Raw genomic sequence first — 18,976 nt, 5'->3', positions numbered from 1 at the left:
GATGGTGATGAGGTGGGGGACTACGGTTTAGGCACGAGGAATGACCGCGGGGAGAAAGCAGTTGAGTTCTGCCGAAGTCATCACCAACACTTGGTTTAGACACCACAAAAGACGCAGGTATACAAGGAAAATGCCAGGTGACTCAGAAAGGTATCAGCTAGATTATATCCTGGTTAGACACAGGTTTAGGAACAGTGTGGCAAATTCGCTCAGCTTCCCGGGAGCTTCTGAAGCACTACTGGTGGCTTATGGAAGTAACTTTCCCCCTCCATGCGTATGCATTGAGGGGAAAAGGTTTGAGGTCGTTACATTCTCCTAGTGTATTTCTAGAAGCGGAAGTATGGAGACGTGTTCTAGTGCCATGCCAACGCAAGTTAAACAGCGTGCTGTTTTCGAATTTTTAACTGGTGAAAAAGTGGCTCCTACTGAGATTCATCGTCGTTTAAAGGCGTCGTTAATGGTAACGATACCGTTGGTAGGCCTAATATAAATCGATGGGTGGTAAAATGTCATGGTTGCGAGCCGGGAAAAGCCATAAGTATTGAAGAAACATGCTGCGGATGCCCGATCACTGCCACAGACGATAAATATCGAAAAATCGTCGAAGATTTGACTCAAAATGACCGGGGAATCACTGAAAATCATATCGCAAACCATATTGGTATATCCAAAGAAGAAGTTGTCGTGTTAAAGGGAGCCTGGCGCCAATAATCTTGCAGAAGCGCTGAAGACGATGACCGATTCGGACATCGAAACGTCGGCCAATATGGACGATATAACCCGGTGGAAGACCCGAGAGGAATTTACGCAATAATCTTGCAGCTTGACATCGCTCGTCCACACATCTCGCGCGCAACTGGAGAGGCTCTGCGAAACCTGAAATTTGAACCGATTCCGCACCCTCCATATTCCCCCGATCTTGCGCCTTAAGATTTTTATTTTTTTCCTCAACTCTAGAGACACTTCAAAGGGTAATCATTACACCTCGGACGATGAGGCGAAGGCAGCTGTCAAGTCAAGTGGATTCGAGACAATTCGGAGGAGTTTTTCAGTGACGGAATGAGAAAACTTCTTACACATTGGGAGAAATGTGTTAGCCTTAACGGTGACTGCGTTGAAAAATACACAAATAAATAAATAAAGATTTTGAAACTTTAGATCGATCGATTAGAACGATCTTACTTTTTTTTGTTCACGATTTCCAAGCATTACTTTTCAGTCAACCCCCATAGTTTTTTAACTAAGGTGCGATGTCTACAGCAAGTGTTTTCAGTATTCTATAGAGATTACTTCCCGACTCAGGGCTTTATTTGGTTTTATATGCTGGAATTCTGTTTTTATATTATATCCTGGGACAATAATAAGTCGTGCATGAACTATAAGAGCTCTTTGGGGGACTTTTTTGCACCAACGTCTTTTATGCGGACGTTCGGACAAAGTTTATTTAGAATATTGAACTTTTTCTCGTTCTATGAAACGATTCCTTTATTTTCTACCTTTCGAGAAAGCGCCGTTGGACGCTTCCGTCGTATTTTGCTGACGTAAGACGAATACAATTTTGGATAATTCTCTTAATGTTCGCAGAACAGTTTGCTTTTAAAGGTACATAAGGCTTCGAACAAAATCGTTTCCATCTTAGCTTGGAATTCCACGAGTTTCCCTTCTTACATCTTCATCGGATTTCCTACAATGCTGTGCAGACTATTTGTTAAATTTGAGTGTCCATTTCTTTGTCCCCTAACGCCGCTTCGACTCCTCTGTTCTGTACAATCGTCAATTTTCATCAATCCGTTCGATTTGTTCTTTCTGTGGCATTATACGAGTATTCTTTCTCATCTTGTTGTATTTAAAAAACTGTTCTAAGAAAACTCCGAGCCAACGCCGCAAATTTCCAACCTGAACGTTTGCAGTTCGAGTTTTAACTTCTCCTGAAGCCCTTTAAAATTTCCTTTCTTGGAATGATGTAAGTTGCTCTTTTTTATTATTTTCACGAACTTCACTTAGACTAACATGGCTTTTTATGCCCTAATTTATATTCACGTTTTTAATAATATCTTAGGTATTCAGTCACATTTCATATCTTATATGCTACTAAATCATGCTCGCGATTTTAAATTTTGCTCTAACGAGAAGTTTGTCCATAATGCAGAAGTTTTTGACGGTAATCTTCATTTTTTTGGACATTATTCTGCATAATAACTATCCCTATTGATTGAGCTGCTGAAAACTGAAAACATACGGTTGCTATGCTTGGTGAAAGGCTTTAGAACTCAGCCATCGAGTTTTGAGAGAAAATCAATGTTGAAGTCAGGTGGTCTGTGCGATCGAACTCTTAGAATTAACATATTATTGAGACTGCATGACTATAACCCTTAAACGACAAACACTTTCTATAACGTTGCCGTCGCATTCATAACGAAAGCTTCTGATTTGAGAGTTAATTTTGTCAGATGAGTCCTGCAGATGACGAAACTTATCGGAAAAACCTCGCTGTGTGAAATATCTGCTGTGGTCCATCTTTCCGTTTCCTTGACGATGCCTGCCTTCGTTAATCATTAAAATATATTCTATTTCGGATCGTTCATTTTTTACGCTTCAGTAATGTAGTTCAATACCATTGATACCTTTTAACATTTTTTGGAACTGGGAATGAAATTGCATGCTTTAGGAATATCTTTATTATTTTATTGCGAAAGCTGTAAATACCTAACCTAATTGGACTCATGTCATTTCCCTTGATCTTTAGCTCCCCAGAGCAAGACACCTACTCTCAGAGCTATGATCTCTCATCCCAAGCTATCATCCTGTGCCCACGCGCCCTACCTTCAGCGATGCTTCGTGTCTATGATGGACACTCTCATGATGGTACAGGAAGATGAAAGGATTATCAGTAAGTAATAAGGAAAAATCTACGTACACTATTAATTATCCAGAACGGAAATTATTGATTTAGCCAAGGAATATTCAAGAGAAATGAAAATAATACACAGTTCTATATCGTAAAGACCGTAGGTCAGCAAATATAATCATATATTGGTATATGACCTATATTCGATTAGCATTGGAACAGAAAATTATTGAATACGATATATAAAGGCATTCAGGGAATAGGAATATACTCGTAAAAAGGTCGCGGGGTTATATTAAATGCTCGCGGAATTGAATGGGAGAGTTGGAAACCTTGGAAGGAAGGGCTTTTATGACATAATGGCTGGCATTTTCAAGGTGGAATTTTAGTCGAAAGATTTCGTTCGGTCAGTCGCCCCAAAAACAGGGAAAGGAAGGAGGAGAAATAGAAAATGTGAGGACTACAGAGCAATTAACTAGACATCGTAAGCAGTTAAATTGGTAATTGAGGATCATTAATAAGATGAGGAAGAAGAGAGAAAATGATTAATTTGTGGAAGATTAGTTTGGCTTTAAGTAGAGGCATGCGTGATTCCATAGCAGGTCAGTTACAGAGAGGAATGTAAGGAATAAAATTACGGTGTTCTTGTAAGCTTCGTAGGTTTCGAGAGAAGGTGTTTGATTGGATATAATTCGATAGAGTTATTGTGCGCATTGTAGAAGATAGGAACACATAGAAGAAGGAGGGATGGTGGACTCATCCACAAGCTGCCCATGCCTAAGATTTCTCAAGAGAGGAGCATTGTGGAGTCGGGACGGTCAGTGTCAGGAAGAGGGGTGAGACAGGCGCGCCCGTTACAATCCGTGATTTTCAATGTATTCTTGGAGGAAATGAAATGAAAAGAGACGTAGGAAAAACTAGAAATAGGAAAGGCAGTTGTTGGGAAATCAGTAATATCAGTTAGGTTTGTTGATGATAAAATGTTAGTTTCTTATTCGCTCATGTGTACGCAAAAATTTTTAAGGGCATTAGAGAATCATCGTCATAGTTCTAAGACGAGAATTTACAAAAACAAAATAAAGTCCGGGAGGTTTTTGAGAAAGAGGAAAGTCACGGTTAAAGTTTGAAGAGGAGGGCGAGAAAATAGAGCAAGGAGATCAGTTGATCTTTCAAGGCAGTGTTTTGGACAAAGATGGCCAAAGCATAAAGATAAGAGAATTAGTGACAAGGACGTTGAGTAAGGATGTTAAGGAAAGGCTTGTCAAAACTTTGATATGGAGCGTAGTTTTGTACAGTGCGTAACAAGGTCACAGAAGCAGGATGATAGACGTAGATTGGAGGCTTTTGAAATGTGGGTGTAGAGAAGAATGGAGAAGGTGAAATGGACAGAGAAGAAAACAAATGATGAAGTACTTGGTACGGTGGGGGAAGAGAGGGGTTTGTTGGGATAAATCATAAGGAGGCAGGAGAATAATGGATGTTGAAGAATGCGATTAAGTGCAAGTCAATGAATATAACTAACGCAGAATATTTAGTTTTTAGAAAAACTTATTCTGAGAAATATCCTCATATTAATGTTAATGTAGTTAATTTCGAACATTTTCTATGCGGGTATGTATTGACTGATGCATGCGGTGGAAAATATCTTATTTTGAAAACTGTCAACATTTAATATATTATTTAAGAGTAAAATTCCACCATCAATTTTTTTGGTTATTTTGATAAATTTGGCTTCGGGACTAGGTGCCACCTACTCTCCATTACATAAAAGTGAAATATTGGTCTATTACATTCTGTCAGCTACCAAAATAAAAATAATATATCCTTTCAATTAATGTTACCATTAATATAAGATTTACCCTATTAATAATCGTCCTAACTCACACAACGGCACAAGCTAAATATATTTTCTCAAGCAATTTAAATGCATCAGCCGAATCCCGCTCAGATAAGGTTTTCATGAGGAGGGGCTCCACCCGCGCCTCATCCCTCGAACCCACCAAAGGAGCCGGGCGCGCTGCGAGAGATCCAACGGCAGGAGCACCAAATGCCATCCGTCGACTCATTGGCTTAGGGTGCTCTGTCGGGACGGGCGTTTGTTTTCGCTGCTCAGTTTCCCTGACCGTGGCGTGGGGGGTAAAAAAAGGAAACGCATAATCCTCGCTGGTTGAATACTTCGAGTACCTCTATCAGGAAAGAGCCTTGGGATAGCGCTGGAACGGCCTCGATCACAAGAAGAGCGTCAGTCGGCTCGGTCTTCCCCGTCTTAGCGCCAATGCTCTCTCGCCTAAAGGCGCCATGCGACAGACAAATGGGACCATGCAACGGCACAACGCCAAAACCCTCACTCCTCCGAGGTGGCGCCCTGAGTGGCGGGGCGGGTGGGTGGCAATACCACCGGGGTCTGACGAGGGGCACCCGTACCCCAGTCCCGTCCCATCCCTCCCTCCTTCCCCTCCCAGCCCACTCCTCGTGCACACACGTACGTACGTATTATTGCATCAACGCCACGGCTCCATTTCTACCCTCGAACCCACCTCAGTTACTCCCACCACCCCTCCCTCCCCCTCGGGAGGGCGGATTTTAAATCAATCGCCCTGAACAATGGGTTTGGATGTCTCGGGAGGTCGGGCGGGGGAAGGGGCGTTTCGGGTAAAGACTCGGGGTGATGGCGTGTGTGTGTGGGAGGGATGGGAGACGCTCCCTTTGCAGTGGATATCCTTTGGTGGGGGGGGGGGTGAGTCACGGGTGGCGCACGGCTCGGCGAAGGAGAGGGCGCGTTCAAGAGTGACGGGCAGGTGCGCCTGGGAGACGTCCTTCCCCTCCCACCCCACACACGCCCAGGGCATCTCTCTCGATGTTTAACCGCCCCCGCATAAAAAACAAGCGGACTCGCAGCCAAATACACAATCTTCAAAAGCGCCCCACCCCGTTCTCGTTTTGTTCGTCGGCCCCCTCCCCCCGGGAGGGATGCTGGGGAAGGGTGGGGGAAGGGGATGAATGCAGCACCGGCTGGCTGTAACTCGTTGGTCACCGAAGACTATCGTTGATTCCGTTTCCCGCATACGTAATGCCGATGCCAACTCAATGTTATCCGCGAGGATTTCATTGAGTTGTTACGGGTAATGGGGCCGCTCCTTGGGCGGTTATGGTGCGCGCCCAAGGGATGAGAGGGGGTGGCGCGCGTGTCTTGCGGAGGCAATGAAACTTCCACATCCAGGAGGACGACCGGGGGGGGAATTTTAGCATTCCATTCTCTCCCGTTGGAAATCACAGACTTAGCATTTTAAGTTCGCCCATGTGAAGTAGAGAGGAGAGATCCTATCTTCCCGTTAGCGGACGTTTTATTCCGAGACTGAGAAAGACATTGAAAATCCTTAGTCACTTATGTACTTTTGAGGTCAATCTTGAGATTAAAATTATTTTCAAAATGACTAAGAATTTAACGGATGTATTGTTCCTGCAAATTCGTGGGGGAAACATCAATGCCCTTACTTTCGTAGCTAATATCATGAATGAATATTCATTTTAAACTTAGTGAGAAAAGTTCCAATTGTTATTCGAGCACTCGAAGAACACCTAAAAATGGAATTTATGAACAAATACTACAGTACAATTCTCTCCTTGAAAATATTCATGCCATGGAATATTTAAAAAATTTAATTTCAATATAATTTGGAATCGATTAGAATTTCCACGGTGCGACTTAATTACTTAAAAGCATTCCCATTCAAGAACAGAGGACATACAGGGTTCGTCCGGAAAATAAGTGTACTGAGCTCAGGAAAAAAAATGTATTACACTTTTACATATCTTAAGCTAATATTCCTCAAAATAGGACCCTTGTGAGTCGATACACTTGTTCCAGCGGCGTTCCCATTCCTGGAACGCTCCCGCGAAGGCATCATCGGGAACCTCTCGAAGACTCGTCGTCGACCTCTTCTCTGCCCTCCACGAACATCTTGTGCCACCGAAAGATCATGTTTCTGGACATGGCTGACTCCCCGTAAGCCTGGTTTATCATACCGACAGTTTCGGTAGACGATTTCCCAAGCTTTACCGCAAATTTGATGGAATAACGCTGCTTCGGCATCGCGTTCCGTGACGTGGGTCGAAGCGTAGAGGTTCGCGTTAACAGAGCTCCTCACTACACCACAGCTCAGAGCCGATTGCCTTTTTCAGCGTCGCTTGCCAACATACCCCCCTCCAATCGCAGCCCGTCAGAGCGGTGCTGGGCGCGCCTGGAGCGGCGCGCCCAGCCCAGGAGTCAGTACACTTATTTTCCGGACGAACCCTGTAATCAAGCCTGCAAGTATTTATCCTGGGCTAATGAAGTCAGCAGTTCTCTTTTTCTGACACTGTGTCCGTATGGTGTGAGAGGAGGAATGGTGGCTATAGTTAAATATGAAGAAAATGCAGTCTTGAAATTTTGGAATAAATTGAAAGAAGAAAAGACGTAAATAATGAAAAAAATAAAATTTAATGAAGCATCTCAGAGCAGGTTGTACATTTTGATATTGCAGTGGGGGAAAACATCGGAAGGATGCGAGTACGGGTCAACAACAAAGAAATGAGATTCCATTGGCAGGTTGTGGAGAAATGTAATGAACAGGTAAAAGAGAGGAGCAAAATCGCGGTAGTTTGTTCGAACTTGGAAAACGCGGCAATTATTCATCGAATAAAATGTCAATTAAGTGAGGAATCGGAAAAAAAATCAGAGAAAATCCTCTAGATCTGTTAAACAATTGCTTCGACAATAGAGCGTACGTGACGATTATGTTGGAGGAATTTAGGAGAGTAATCCCAGCAGTACCCGACCCAACAAAGAAAACACAAAAATTTTCGAAAAAAAAGGACTTATTTTTCAACTTAATATCCTTTCAGCTCTGTACACTTTTCCCATCAGTGTTCAATAAGTTCGATGCCCTTTTTATAATAAAAACTGTCTTACTCCTCAAAATAGTCATTAACTGCCGACATCACTTCTTCACGATTGGAAAATCATAGACCACCGAGCCATTTTTTCAAGTTTGCGAACATATAATAATAATGCAAGGGGGCTAAATATGGCGAATAGGGTGCATGCAAGGGAGGGAATTCCAACTTCAATTCATGAATTTTGGCCATTAAGATTTGAATTTGTGAGCTGGTTCATTGTCTTGATGAAAAAACACTTTCTTCTTAGCCTAATGCGGCCGCTTTTCCTTGATTTCTTCGGTCAGACGTTGCAATAAGCTTGCATAATACTCGCCGTTGATAGTTTTTCCTTTTTAAAGATAGTCAATGAAAATCATCCCACGCACATCCCAAAAACCGACGCAATGAGCTTGCCTGCAGGTGAAACGGTCTTCTCCTTCTTTGGAGACGGTTCTACCTTTTGATTCCATTGATTTGATTGCTCTTTTGTCTCGTGCGTGAAGTAATAGACCCATGTAGTTGAGAAGCCCTTCATTTTCGAAGAGACTTTCACTTGTACAAAGGTAGGGGACAACTGGGTTCCCTTGTGGAACCGAGGGATTTATAAGGTCAAGAAATTATACGAGTAAATTTGCTCACCGAGATAAAACAAGCGAAATTGGCACCGTCTAGGAGAGATTAAAGTGCTCGTTCTTCCCACGGATTTTACACATTCATTATCAATTGCACCTAAGTTTAAAGAAATCTATCTATTTATAAGCAAACTTTTAATGGTTTAGTCAATAATGGTTGTGTGTGCGAATGTGCACACGTTTTCTGTGTATTGGCTGATTCTGTGTATTCAAATGTATGCATGAATTCCTATGGTGTATGCATGGCGGATGCCCGAACACATCGGCCATGCGGAGCCACTCAATGTCAAGCCAAATGCGAATATATGCATAGCTCATAAAATGCCCGTCGTAATCAACATATTCAATGGAGTTGAAACAGTCATCATCTATCATTAACGTCATTTCCAAAAGAAAAATACGGAGCTATGTTTTTTCAAATTGCTACCCAAATAAATTTATTTCCGAAAGCAATTCAACATGATTCCTGAAGCAACTCTTAAATATGTGTATGGAATATTAACCAAGTATTGAACATTTTACGCTGCAAGCTTGCTTTGAGCTGCTGATCCTTATTCTAGAGTGGCAGTTTTATCTTTTTTAACAAATCAAATGTGTGACCTTGCCCGCATCCAGAGATCGATTATCCATGGAACAATTTAAGTTGCGTCAAAACTGGTCAGGCACTAGGGAGCATGCTTTTAGGTGGATGCCTAAGTGTAAGCAAGGCGCCTAATGAAAAGGCAGCTTGAATTTGGACACCCTACGCAGTAGCACTGCCACTCATACAGGGTTCGTCCGGAAAATAACTGTACTGATTTTTTTGTCTTTTTTGACAAAAGGGGAGTCGTCCACTACGAATTTGTACCTGAACGACAAACTGTAAATGCTGCATTTTACGTCCAAGTGCTCGACAGGCTTCGAAAACGAGTCGCCCGCGTCCGGCCAGCGATCAAAAACATCTGGCGGCTGCATCACGACAATGCGCCGTCTCACACCGCGCTTGTCGTGTCGGACTTCTTGGCCAAGCACGGCGTGGCAACGCTGCCGCACCCGCCCTACAGCCCGGACTTGGCACCAGCGGACTTCTTTCTGTTCCCGAAGATAAAGAGGAGTTTGAAAGGAACGCGATACGGGACTTTGGACGCCGTCAAAGAGGCCGTGACGACGTGTCTTCGAGAGGTTCCCGATGATGCCTTCGCGGGAGCGTTCCAGGAATGGGAACGCCGCTGGAACAAGTGTATCGACTCACAAGGGTCCTATTTTGAGGAATATTAGCTTAAGATATGTAAAATTGTAATACATTTTTTTCCTGAGCTTAGTACACTTATTTTCCGGGCGAACCCTGTATGTAGCTAAGATTAAGGAATCAACAGATGATGTCCACATGTAAAATTTTGATATTTGAGATAGCTTTTGCAAATATCTGTGTGTGGTTGCAAAAGCGCGAAATAGCTTTTGCGTAAATCTGAGTTGACTTTACAACTCATTCGGCAGTCTTTTATTAAGGTTTCCTATTTCTTTCTCTTAATTTTGTGTCTTGGGCGATTTTTGCTAAAAGTTTCGTATTCATCACTCTTATCGCACTATCTTTAACTGTTTATAGATTATACGGTTTTTATTTGCTTGAATCATTAGGTCAGAGGGTATTACATTTCAACAATTTTAAACTTCTTTATCTTATTGTATTTTATTTTACTCCAGGGTAATTTTTTGGCTAGTAATCCTTGTCATTAACCATTTTAATATATGCTTTGTGTAGTATACAGTTCATATATATTCATACGTACTTTTCCTTTTATAGATTTCATATTTTTAAGTTGAACTTAGTATCAAATCGTATCAATACAATTTGCTTAGGATCAATTGTATTAATCCTACAATTAGTCTTTGTCGGCGATTTTTCATTTTTGTTAGTTTTATTATTTTCTGGGCTTACGTACAGGGTCCGTACAATAAGTATCGTGACTGGTTCGCTGTATCCTCATCGGAGCGGTGGATGGGGGTCCCACCGTTCGGCTCGGTAGAGGGGTCCGCCACCACTCAGGCGCACTTTAGTTCAGTCGCCTCCGGGCTTGCGGTGATGGATTTTTGTGACGTGTGATTGTTTGTGGTGTCGTCGCGCCAGCATGGAGTGCACCGTCGCGCAACGCTGTGAAGTTTTGCTTTAGACTCGGGGAATCCGCGTCGGAGACCCTTGAACTCATCATACAGGCTTATGGGGATGATACCTTAAGCCGCACAAGAGTTTTTGATTGCCACAAAATGTTTAAGGAAGGCCAGCAGCTCTTCGAAGACGAGCACCGCGTCGACGACCGCTCGAACCGATGCTCAGGTGGCCAAAGTGAAAAAAGATGTGGACTCTGACAGGCGTTCAAGTGTATCGATGCAGGAGGAATGTATTTTGAATATTATTAAGTAATTGTAATGATAAGTGCAATAAACGTTGATTTTTGGAACCAATCCTGTTACTTCTTGGATGCACCCTGTAGTGAAACGGTGACTCCCTTTGCAATGGTTTGACGAACGATCCATGATTATCCAGTTGAATTGCTTCTGACAGTTACATTTTCCTTAAGGGCATTATCAAATTCTTACGTTCTCCAAACATGACAAGTGCACTTGTAGGTTATTTTCCGTAATTTTTATATACCAAAGTGAGATTTGAGAAGCGCACAGACGAGGCATGGATAACAAAGACGATGACAAAGACGATTTTCTTAGTTATGAAATGGAGCACCAAGCAAAGGAATATGTTCTTGTTTCTACGTTTCAAACATCTGCATCCAATGACTTTAAAAATAAAGTTATTAGCAGAATTGAACTTCTTTCATGCGGAGGACGCCAAATATCTCTTGCCTGAGAAAATCCCCGCCTTTTCCCACCTCGCCTTAACGAAGTCCTTCGTTTATTCAACGATTTATTGTAAAGTGCACTCTATAAAAGATATAGCCACTGTTATTTTGACCGACATGTATAATTAACTCCCGCCAGGGTGATCATTCTTCTCCCAGTTGTCTCGCTTCTAGCACTTGGAATTATGGAGTTGCAGTATGGCGTATTTAGGATACGCTCCTGTGTCCTAAATCCGGGGGTCGAAACAGGTTCCTAATTGTGCGCCCTTTAGCCGCATGACGACACCCTTCAAGGACACCCTTCAAGATAGCGTCCACCCTAAATTTGAGCGATATAGGCGCCTTAATGAGGAGTCTGAACGTATCTTCAAATTGGCACCAACAATTCTAAACTTGGAACTATCATCAATTCACACCATTAAATTTAAACAAATATTTCCATTAACCATCGCTGAGAGATTAAAGATACAAGGATGACAGTAATATTTGACATTTTAGACTAAGAGAAACAGGATAGGAAATTTTAAAACTCTCTTCAATCACAGAAATGGAGGGGGGAGAGGCTGCGAGATGCAACCGAAATTGAAGACGCTTTCTATAGCCTTCACATGAAGTAATATCATTTCAGAAATTACCTCAAAAAAGTGCTCACTTCGCTGGAATCAATTTGCAACAATAATGGAGATATTTGTGTTTGGAAAGATCCGTGGACGGAGGAGGGCTGTCGAAAACAATGCCTATCGTGAGACTTGGATTTCTTATATTTTATTAAATTCGGTTTCAAATCTAATCAGAAGGGCTGTGGAGCCAGTTAATTGTCTCTCATTTGATTGTGCATTGCCTGAAACATTTCTTTTACGCTAAAGAACCCTCAAATTAAGGACGGAGGTATATGGTAATGAAACCACGGAAACCATGCACTGCAGTGAAGTGAATGTTAACCGGCGCAAAGAAGTGAGGGATATTACAATTGCTAATTTGTAGCAATATCATTCGGGACAAGTAAATTGCGATGAAGGATACTCAGTCAGTCTCTCTCTTGTCCATACGCCGAAAAACCACAATGTTTTTATAATGAGGTGGCTGTTTTATGGCACCAATAAAGTCATTAGCCAATTTGTAACACCTCATAAGTGAAAATAAGGATGGCATTCGTTTTTGGCGGGTGCCGAGCATTTATTACGCAGCAAACGAAGCGAATTAAAAAAAATACGATTTCGGCAATAAAAGGCAGCGAGGGTAAGTGGTGTTCCTTTTGAATATCCTCCGACAGTGGGGCAATAGCCATTTGTCTGCTTCCCCGTATTAATGTCCCCCCTCCCTTTCATTTTAAGAGTCCAGTAAAAATTCCGAGATATGAATCACACCTTTGTTTTTCCTTTCTTCGTCTTACCGCCTTTCAAACGTCTATTATCTTTTCAAAGGGTGAGCCTTTGCGACAATCCATTAAAGCTTTGCGGTCATAATAATCGCATTCCAATTAATTATTTTTTTCACTGAGGATTTTAAGATATAACGCCATGGGAACTCGAGCAACGATGAGAATCGACGTGGACCAAAGTGCACTGAAAAGACTCGTTTTTATGGGGCCCCAAAAACTCAGACACACAAATTAAGATATAGTGTCATGAAAAACATTAATTTTTGACCATGGTATATTTTAGCAAAGTGGGCATAATTTCTTTTTCTTACCTCGTGACGGTTATTCATTCGCTGATTCCCAAATATTTATGTACTGAACTGGACTCGCATGTTCGCGTTAAAGAGAAATATTAAAATAGATGTATGCATACAATCACACAGGATTTTGGGACTCAAAAGTGCCAAGCAAATGCACCAAAACCCAGAGTTGTGATTGATGCGAGGAGAATTCGTGAATATAAGAGCCAAACGTGAATTGATCACGACGCGGTTTTTATTCATATTGACCCAAAAACATTATTTTACAACTGACTGAAATATTGATCAAAGGAATGACAAAATGACTGCAAGAGAGTTTTTTATTCGCCTTTTATCATGAGAGGCGACTGGATAGGCGAGGAGAAAACCTTGAACCGATCCCATTTCATTGGGTGTGGCGTCAGAGCATTCTACAACTTGCGAGTTGCCATGCGATGAGGTTCACGACCCTAACCAGGGGTTCGCCGTGCCGGTGCCCCCAAGGGGATCTTGGTGTCCGTGGTACCCAAATGGGTGTCGGGTGCTCCACATGAACCACATATTTCCCTTGAATTTTTCCCTGTTGTAACTTTGGCCCTGCATTCTGCAAAAACGGGTGACTGGGAGAGAAACAAGCTTGAGTAAACAGCCTCAAAGCCTGAACGTTTCAACGGTGAGTGCTGGGCCTTGAGCAGGGTGGCCCAAGGCTTGGAGGGCCCCAAGCGATACAAGGTATGTCCGAAAAGTATCCGACCTGATTGTATTTTTTTTAATTATTTTTTTGTTACGAGGGTGTTGTGCGCTACGAATTTGCTCCAAGAGGTCAGACGAGAAACAAAGAATATTTCGTTGAAGTTCTGAAAAGAAAGCGTGATGCCGTGAGAAGAAAACGACCGCGTCTCTAGTCAAGCGAGGTTACTGGCTGGCTTCTTCACTACGATAACGCGCCAGCGAATTCATCGAACCTTGTGCAGCAATTTATGACGAAACACATGGGGTTGCTTACAGCCTCGCCAGCCTCCGTACAGTCCCGAAATAGCTCCCTGCAACTTGCGCGAGCAGGAGGCCATTCCAAATCTGCGTTCGAGGACTGCTTTAAGATGTGGAAGAACCAACGCCGGGAGCGTGTGGTTCGACCGAATGGGCAAAACTACTTCGAAGGATGTCACACGAGGTACTCAGTTTAAAGTTACCGACGGGAAAATTAAGCGGTTTTTAGTTTCGAGATCATCGTGGACGGCGAGCCCAAGAGCGAGCAACTGTTCTGGCATTCTGGCGGTCCTTTACATTTCCCAAGTGCATTTAAGGAACTCATTTCAAGCGGTGGTGGTGACCGCTAATGTTCTGGAAAAAAAGACGTTTTACAGTATTTACCTGTCGAAGGGTTCACCGGTGTCTCCATACGTATAACCGAGGAACCCTCGTCCGGCAGCTATAATTGACGGGGTGATTCCAATGCCAACGACTTACAATACGGACGTTTTACAGTGCAAAAGAACAGGAGACAACGTGTTTTATTTTTAAATTTTATATTAAAATTTATTGAAGATTATGCCCTTATTTTACTGAACAACGCAAAAAACCGATTCGACGTTTTCCATGGCAATTACTACGCCATTAACCTGGAACTCTTCGTTCCATCCGGCTATCCTGCCCCTGCACAGCCATGAATGTCACTCTCCCATTTTCCCTACCAAAGACGCATTCAAGTTCAGGCATTATATGTTACCCGGGCAGATATTTGGTTTCTCCACAATATCAACTGGTAAGATTTCAAAGACGGATTCAAATTTAACCTTGGAAAAGCTTCGACTCCGCCCAGAATACGGAGGCATTAAAAGCGGTCGTACATACTGGAGAGTGTTGAAGACTTCAATCATCACTCCCTGAAGAGCACCGCCACCGGTGGAATGTTGGGTGCTCGAGGATACTTGTACTTCGAAAGCGAACTCTGAGGATTTTCCAAAATTCCCCATCGCCACCAACTCAGTCGCTTTTCGCCGTTTGAGAGCGTGAGCTCATTAAATCGGAACAAAGGCGTACAAATGATTCTGGGACACACATAAATGTGGCCTAACTAGCTAAAGATACCATTTTTCTATGGCCTTTTCATCACAATTATCCAATACTCTTCTAATAAATCCTCATTTTTTGTTAGCTTGTCCATAATTGATGGTTTCCGGCGTAACTTTATGGAATCGATTCATATTGGAAATGAAAAATAGTAACTTTGCGATTCCACTGAAAAATGTTTAATTACCCGAGACGACCCGGGTTTCGACGTTCAACGTCATCTTCAGGTGACCACTCTTACAAGACATCCATCTATATATGTATACTACACTCAGCCAGGGGTGGGGAGGTGAGAGGGTCGGAGGGTGGGTGGGGGAGGGAATTGAGCAATGATAGTGGGAGAGGGAAGGGTAGAAACATGAAGCGTTCCTCCTATTGGCGGAGGAAAGTGGGTGGCTTTTAAACGGTTCATGGGCATAAATACAAAATCCTTTTAAATATCTCTGAAGTCAAGGGAGGGTGTGTGGGGGAAGTAGAGGGGTTTCCTACCCTCATAAGCGCAGGTATCGAGAGGTTGTAAATTCAGGAGGGGGGAGTGGGAGGTGTACAAAAGGTCATTAACAATATTCTCTTTGGATCGTACACTTTTTAAAATTTCAAGCTGCTCTAAAGCGTCGAGTTCAAGTCCTTTCTTTTCAACATCTAACACTTCAAATTTTAAGTCACTACCGTGGGTATATATTCCAATAAATGTTTTGCAAAATGCGACGTTGACTTTTTGTTCTTCGCGCAGGATTGGTGCTCCGTCACCCGTTCTTGAAATTTTCGGCCGGTGTGTCCAATATACATACACTGCGTCGCACTCACTATGTACTCCGATTTTTTCACTTTTTGGGATTTTGTCTTTTGTGTTGGAAAGTAGGTTCCTGAGGCTCGATTTATTATAATAGGCTAGTTTAAACTTATCTTTCGGCAGTTTTTCGGCAAATTCTCTTAGTAATGTGATCCAGATATAGGATTCTACGCCTTTTGGCAGCAGAGACTTGTGGCGTTTGGGTTTTATAAATGTCTCCGACTGCCAGTTGATCAAGTTTTAAAAAATACAATTTATCAAAGAGCCGCTCATTATATTCATTGTTTCTAGCTATTGTTTTTATCGTAGTTAATTCTTTTTTTCAAATTGGTTTTTGACAAGGGAATGTTCACCGACCTGTGAATCATGGAGAGGAAAGCGGATAACTTTTGGGGAAAACAATACCTTGAGTGAAAGTGAATCACTTGGTGAGTATAAGATTTTTTCCGAAAGATGGAGAACTCTAGGTGGTTGTTAATTTTAGAAATACTTAAACCAAGGAAGTTGAGGGAATTATCATCTTCTATTTCGCAGGTGAATGCCAAATTGTGATTTAATGACTTAAGATACAATAGAAACATTTCAAGTTGCCTTTTGGAACCCACCCACACGCAAAACACATCGTCTACATGTCGATGCCAACACAATACATTTTTGGTCAGTCCATTTCCAGAGGAGAACAGACCTTTTTTGAAATGGTCCACGTAAATAAATATCTGCCAGTAGCCACTGACTTTTGAAAAAGGACGGTTTCTGCAATGTTCAGTGCTTCCTTGGGTGGGACACTAGGGAAAAGGTCACACACACCGAACGACCCTGAGATGCACTTGTTTGGGATGATCACTTTTGATGGCCGGTTGATTAAATCGATGGAATTGCTGACTCCGTATTTTGCGGAAAACTTGGAGTACTGTCTGTAAATGTTGTTCAATTTTCTCGCTAGTAGATGGTTGGGGGCAGTCACGTTTGAAACTACCGGTCTGATCGGAAATCCAGGTTTATGCGTCTTCCGTAACCCAAAGAACGAGGTGCTGAGGGGTTCATTTGATATAATCTATTTACTTCAAACTCTTTAAATAAAACTGAACATGATTGTAACGATTTTTGCTCTCAATTTGAAACTTGGCCGTCGGGTCTGATTGCATTTCTTTAATCCCGTTTTCTTCAGTGAATGAGAATGAATGAGAGTTTTCCGCAAAATAGGGAGTCAGTAATTCCCTCGAAAGGAAAAATATGGACGGCAAGATTATTCATTCGGGTGGGTTTATAGATCTCCAAGCAGTGTGTATCAAGAGAGCCAAGGGTTTCCAGTTATCATTGAGGGCTTCACATGAACCATACAAAAGGAATAGATCAAAGATTGCGTACACCAAACAAGAGGAATGAAATACTCGAGACTCAGACAAACCAAGCTGAACAATAAACTAGGAGGGAATCAACTAGAGTAAGTTTTCGGTATTTGGGCAGTATTTGGGAGGAAATTTGGTAGAAGAGTGTGGTTGCTAGGAGGAGACGCGCTAGCGAAAGATGCATTTGCCTGAAGAAAAGAATGAATGAAAGCTATGCTGAATGAAGATGCGGAGGAAGGATTAGTTAATACTTTAGCATGGAGCGGAGTATTTTATGGATGTGAGTCATGGTACGTCGCATTTCTACCAAGTTGACGAGCGCAGAGCGTAGGGGGCTTTTGACCTTCGGGTACGGCAGAAAATGGTGAAAATTAATTTGGGCAGAGCGGGATATCAAAGCTACGGTTTCAATTGGATGAGCGAAAAGAGGAAGTTTCTGGGAGAAATCCGAAAAAGTCAGAGAAAGTGGATGGAAGAACTATTGAATGGTAAGGGGATCGAGATGGTGCGGGGGCTAACGTACTGGCTTCCCACCCTGAGGGCGCGGGTTCAAATCCCGGCGGTGTTGAATATTTTTCAGAGGTATCTCGATCCCTACTTGAGGGGCTTCGTGGAGGGCACTTTGAGTGAGTACGCCGTCCGTCGGATGGGACGTTAAGCCGCGGACCCCTTGGCGCCTTTCGTAAAGAGTAGGCTAATGCCGACGCCGGGTTTCTCTCCACCCTTCATCCTTTCCTGTCCTTACCCTATGGCGCAAATGACCTTAGCTGTCGATCGCCTCCCCTCAAAACTACTACTACTTGAATGGTAAAGAAGGCTGTGATGGAAGGAACGAAACGTTGGGTAAGGAATGGGGCAGAGGAAGAATGGGAGTATGCTTAATGGGTAGCATGAATGCTGGATGAATTACGCCTAAGACGGAAAACTAATTAAGGCGAAAACAGAGAAAGTTTGGAAATACTTAGAAATCAGAAGTCGTTAAGGAGCTCCCCAATTCCTTGCACCAATTTTAGCGAGTAAAAGGTCTCTCACAAGCAAACTGTACGACCAACACGACAAGGAAGCTATATATCCCCTCGTACTGCGCCGTTGGGTCAGAGTACACTTCAAAGCAGAATGATCGGTCCCAATCGAGAGTGGTGCTCGCGTAATCGAACCCAGCACTGCGATGCAAGGGGAGAGCACAGCATATTGATCGTCCAAGAAGATGCTGCCTGGCAATCGGATGACGTCGTTACGGCATCCCTCCAGGCAAACTATTGCGGTGGTCAAATGCCACCCATAAAATACCAAAATTTATTTTCACCTACTTCTCACCCTCTCTTTTCATCTTTTGCCCTGGAGAGAGGAATTAATGGATCGACTGATCCATATTTCAGATTAATCTCCTGATGATGGATAATTGGGGCCTTGCTTTAAAAACCCGACCCTTTTCGCTTGCTTTTGATAAAAAATTCCGTTGAAGGAGATGCCTTGAAAATCGTGGGCAGTGGTGCTCCCCAACCCTCGTTCTGAGCAATCAAATTCAAATACCAATGTGCAGCTCTTTTGGTTTGGCGAAGGTCTTCACGGTATGTACGACTGTAGGCTGGAAAGGAATTCACAAATGTTTGTAGAGCGCGAACAAAAACAAATAGCAAGATTGGGCAAAAAGTACATTTAAGTTAAGTACTCTTGAGTTTGAAATCATATGTGTATTTTTCAACCCAGTCACCGTTAAGGCATGTCTATGTTATTTCATGACAACGTTATTTCTCACAACGTGTATCAAGTTTTTTCACTGTCAACTCACCGTCACTGTCAATTCACCGTCACTGAAAAACTCCTCCGACTTTTCTCGAATCCAGGACTTGACAGCTGCCTTCACCTCA

The sequence above is a fragment of the Hetaerina americana genome, unplaced genomic scaffold (genome assembly GCF_022747635.1).
Source record: "Hetaerina americana unplaced genomic scaffold, ioHetAmer1.1.p SCAF_18, whole genome shotgun sequence".
NCBI lineage: Eukaryota > Metazoa > Arthropoda > Insecta > Odonata > Calopterygidae > Hetaerina > Hetaerina americana.
Note: the sequence above shows the minus strand (reverse complement) of the source record.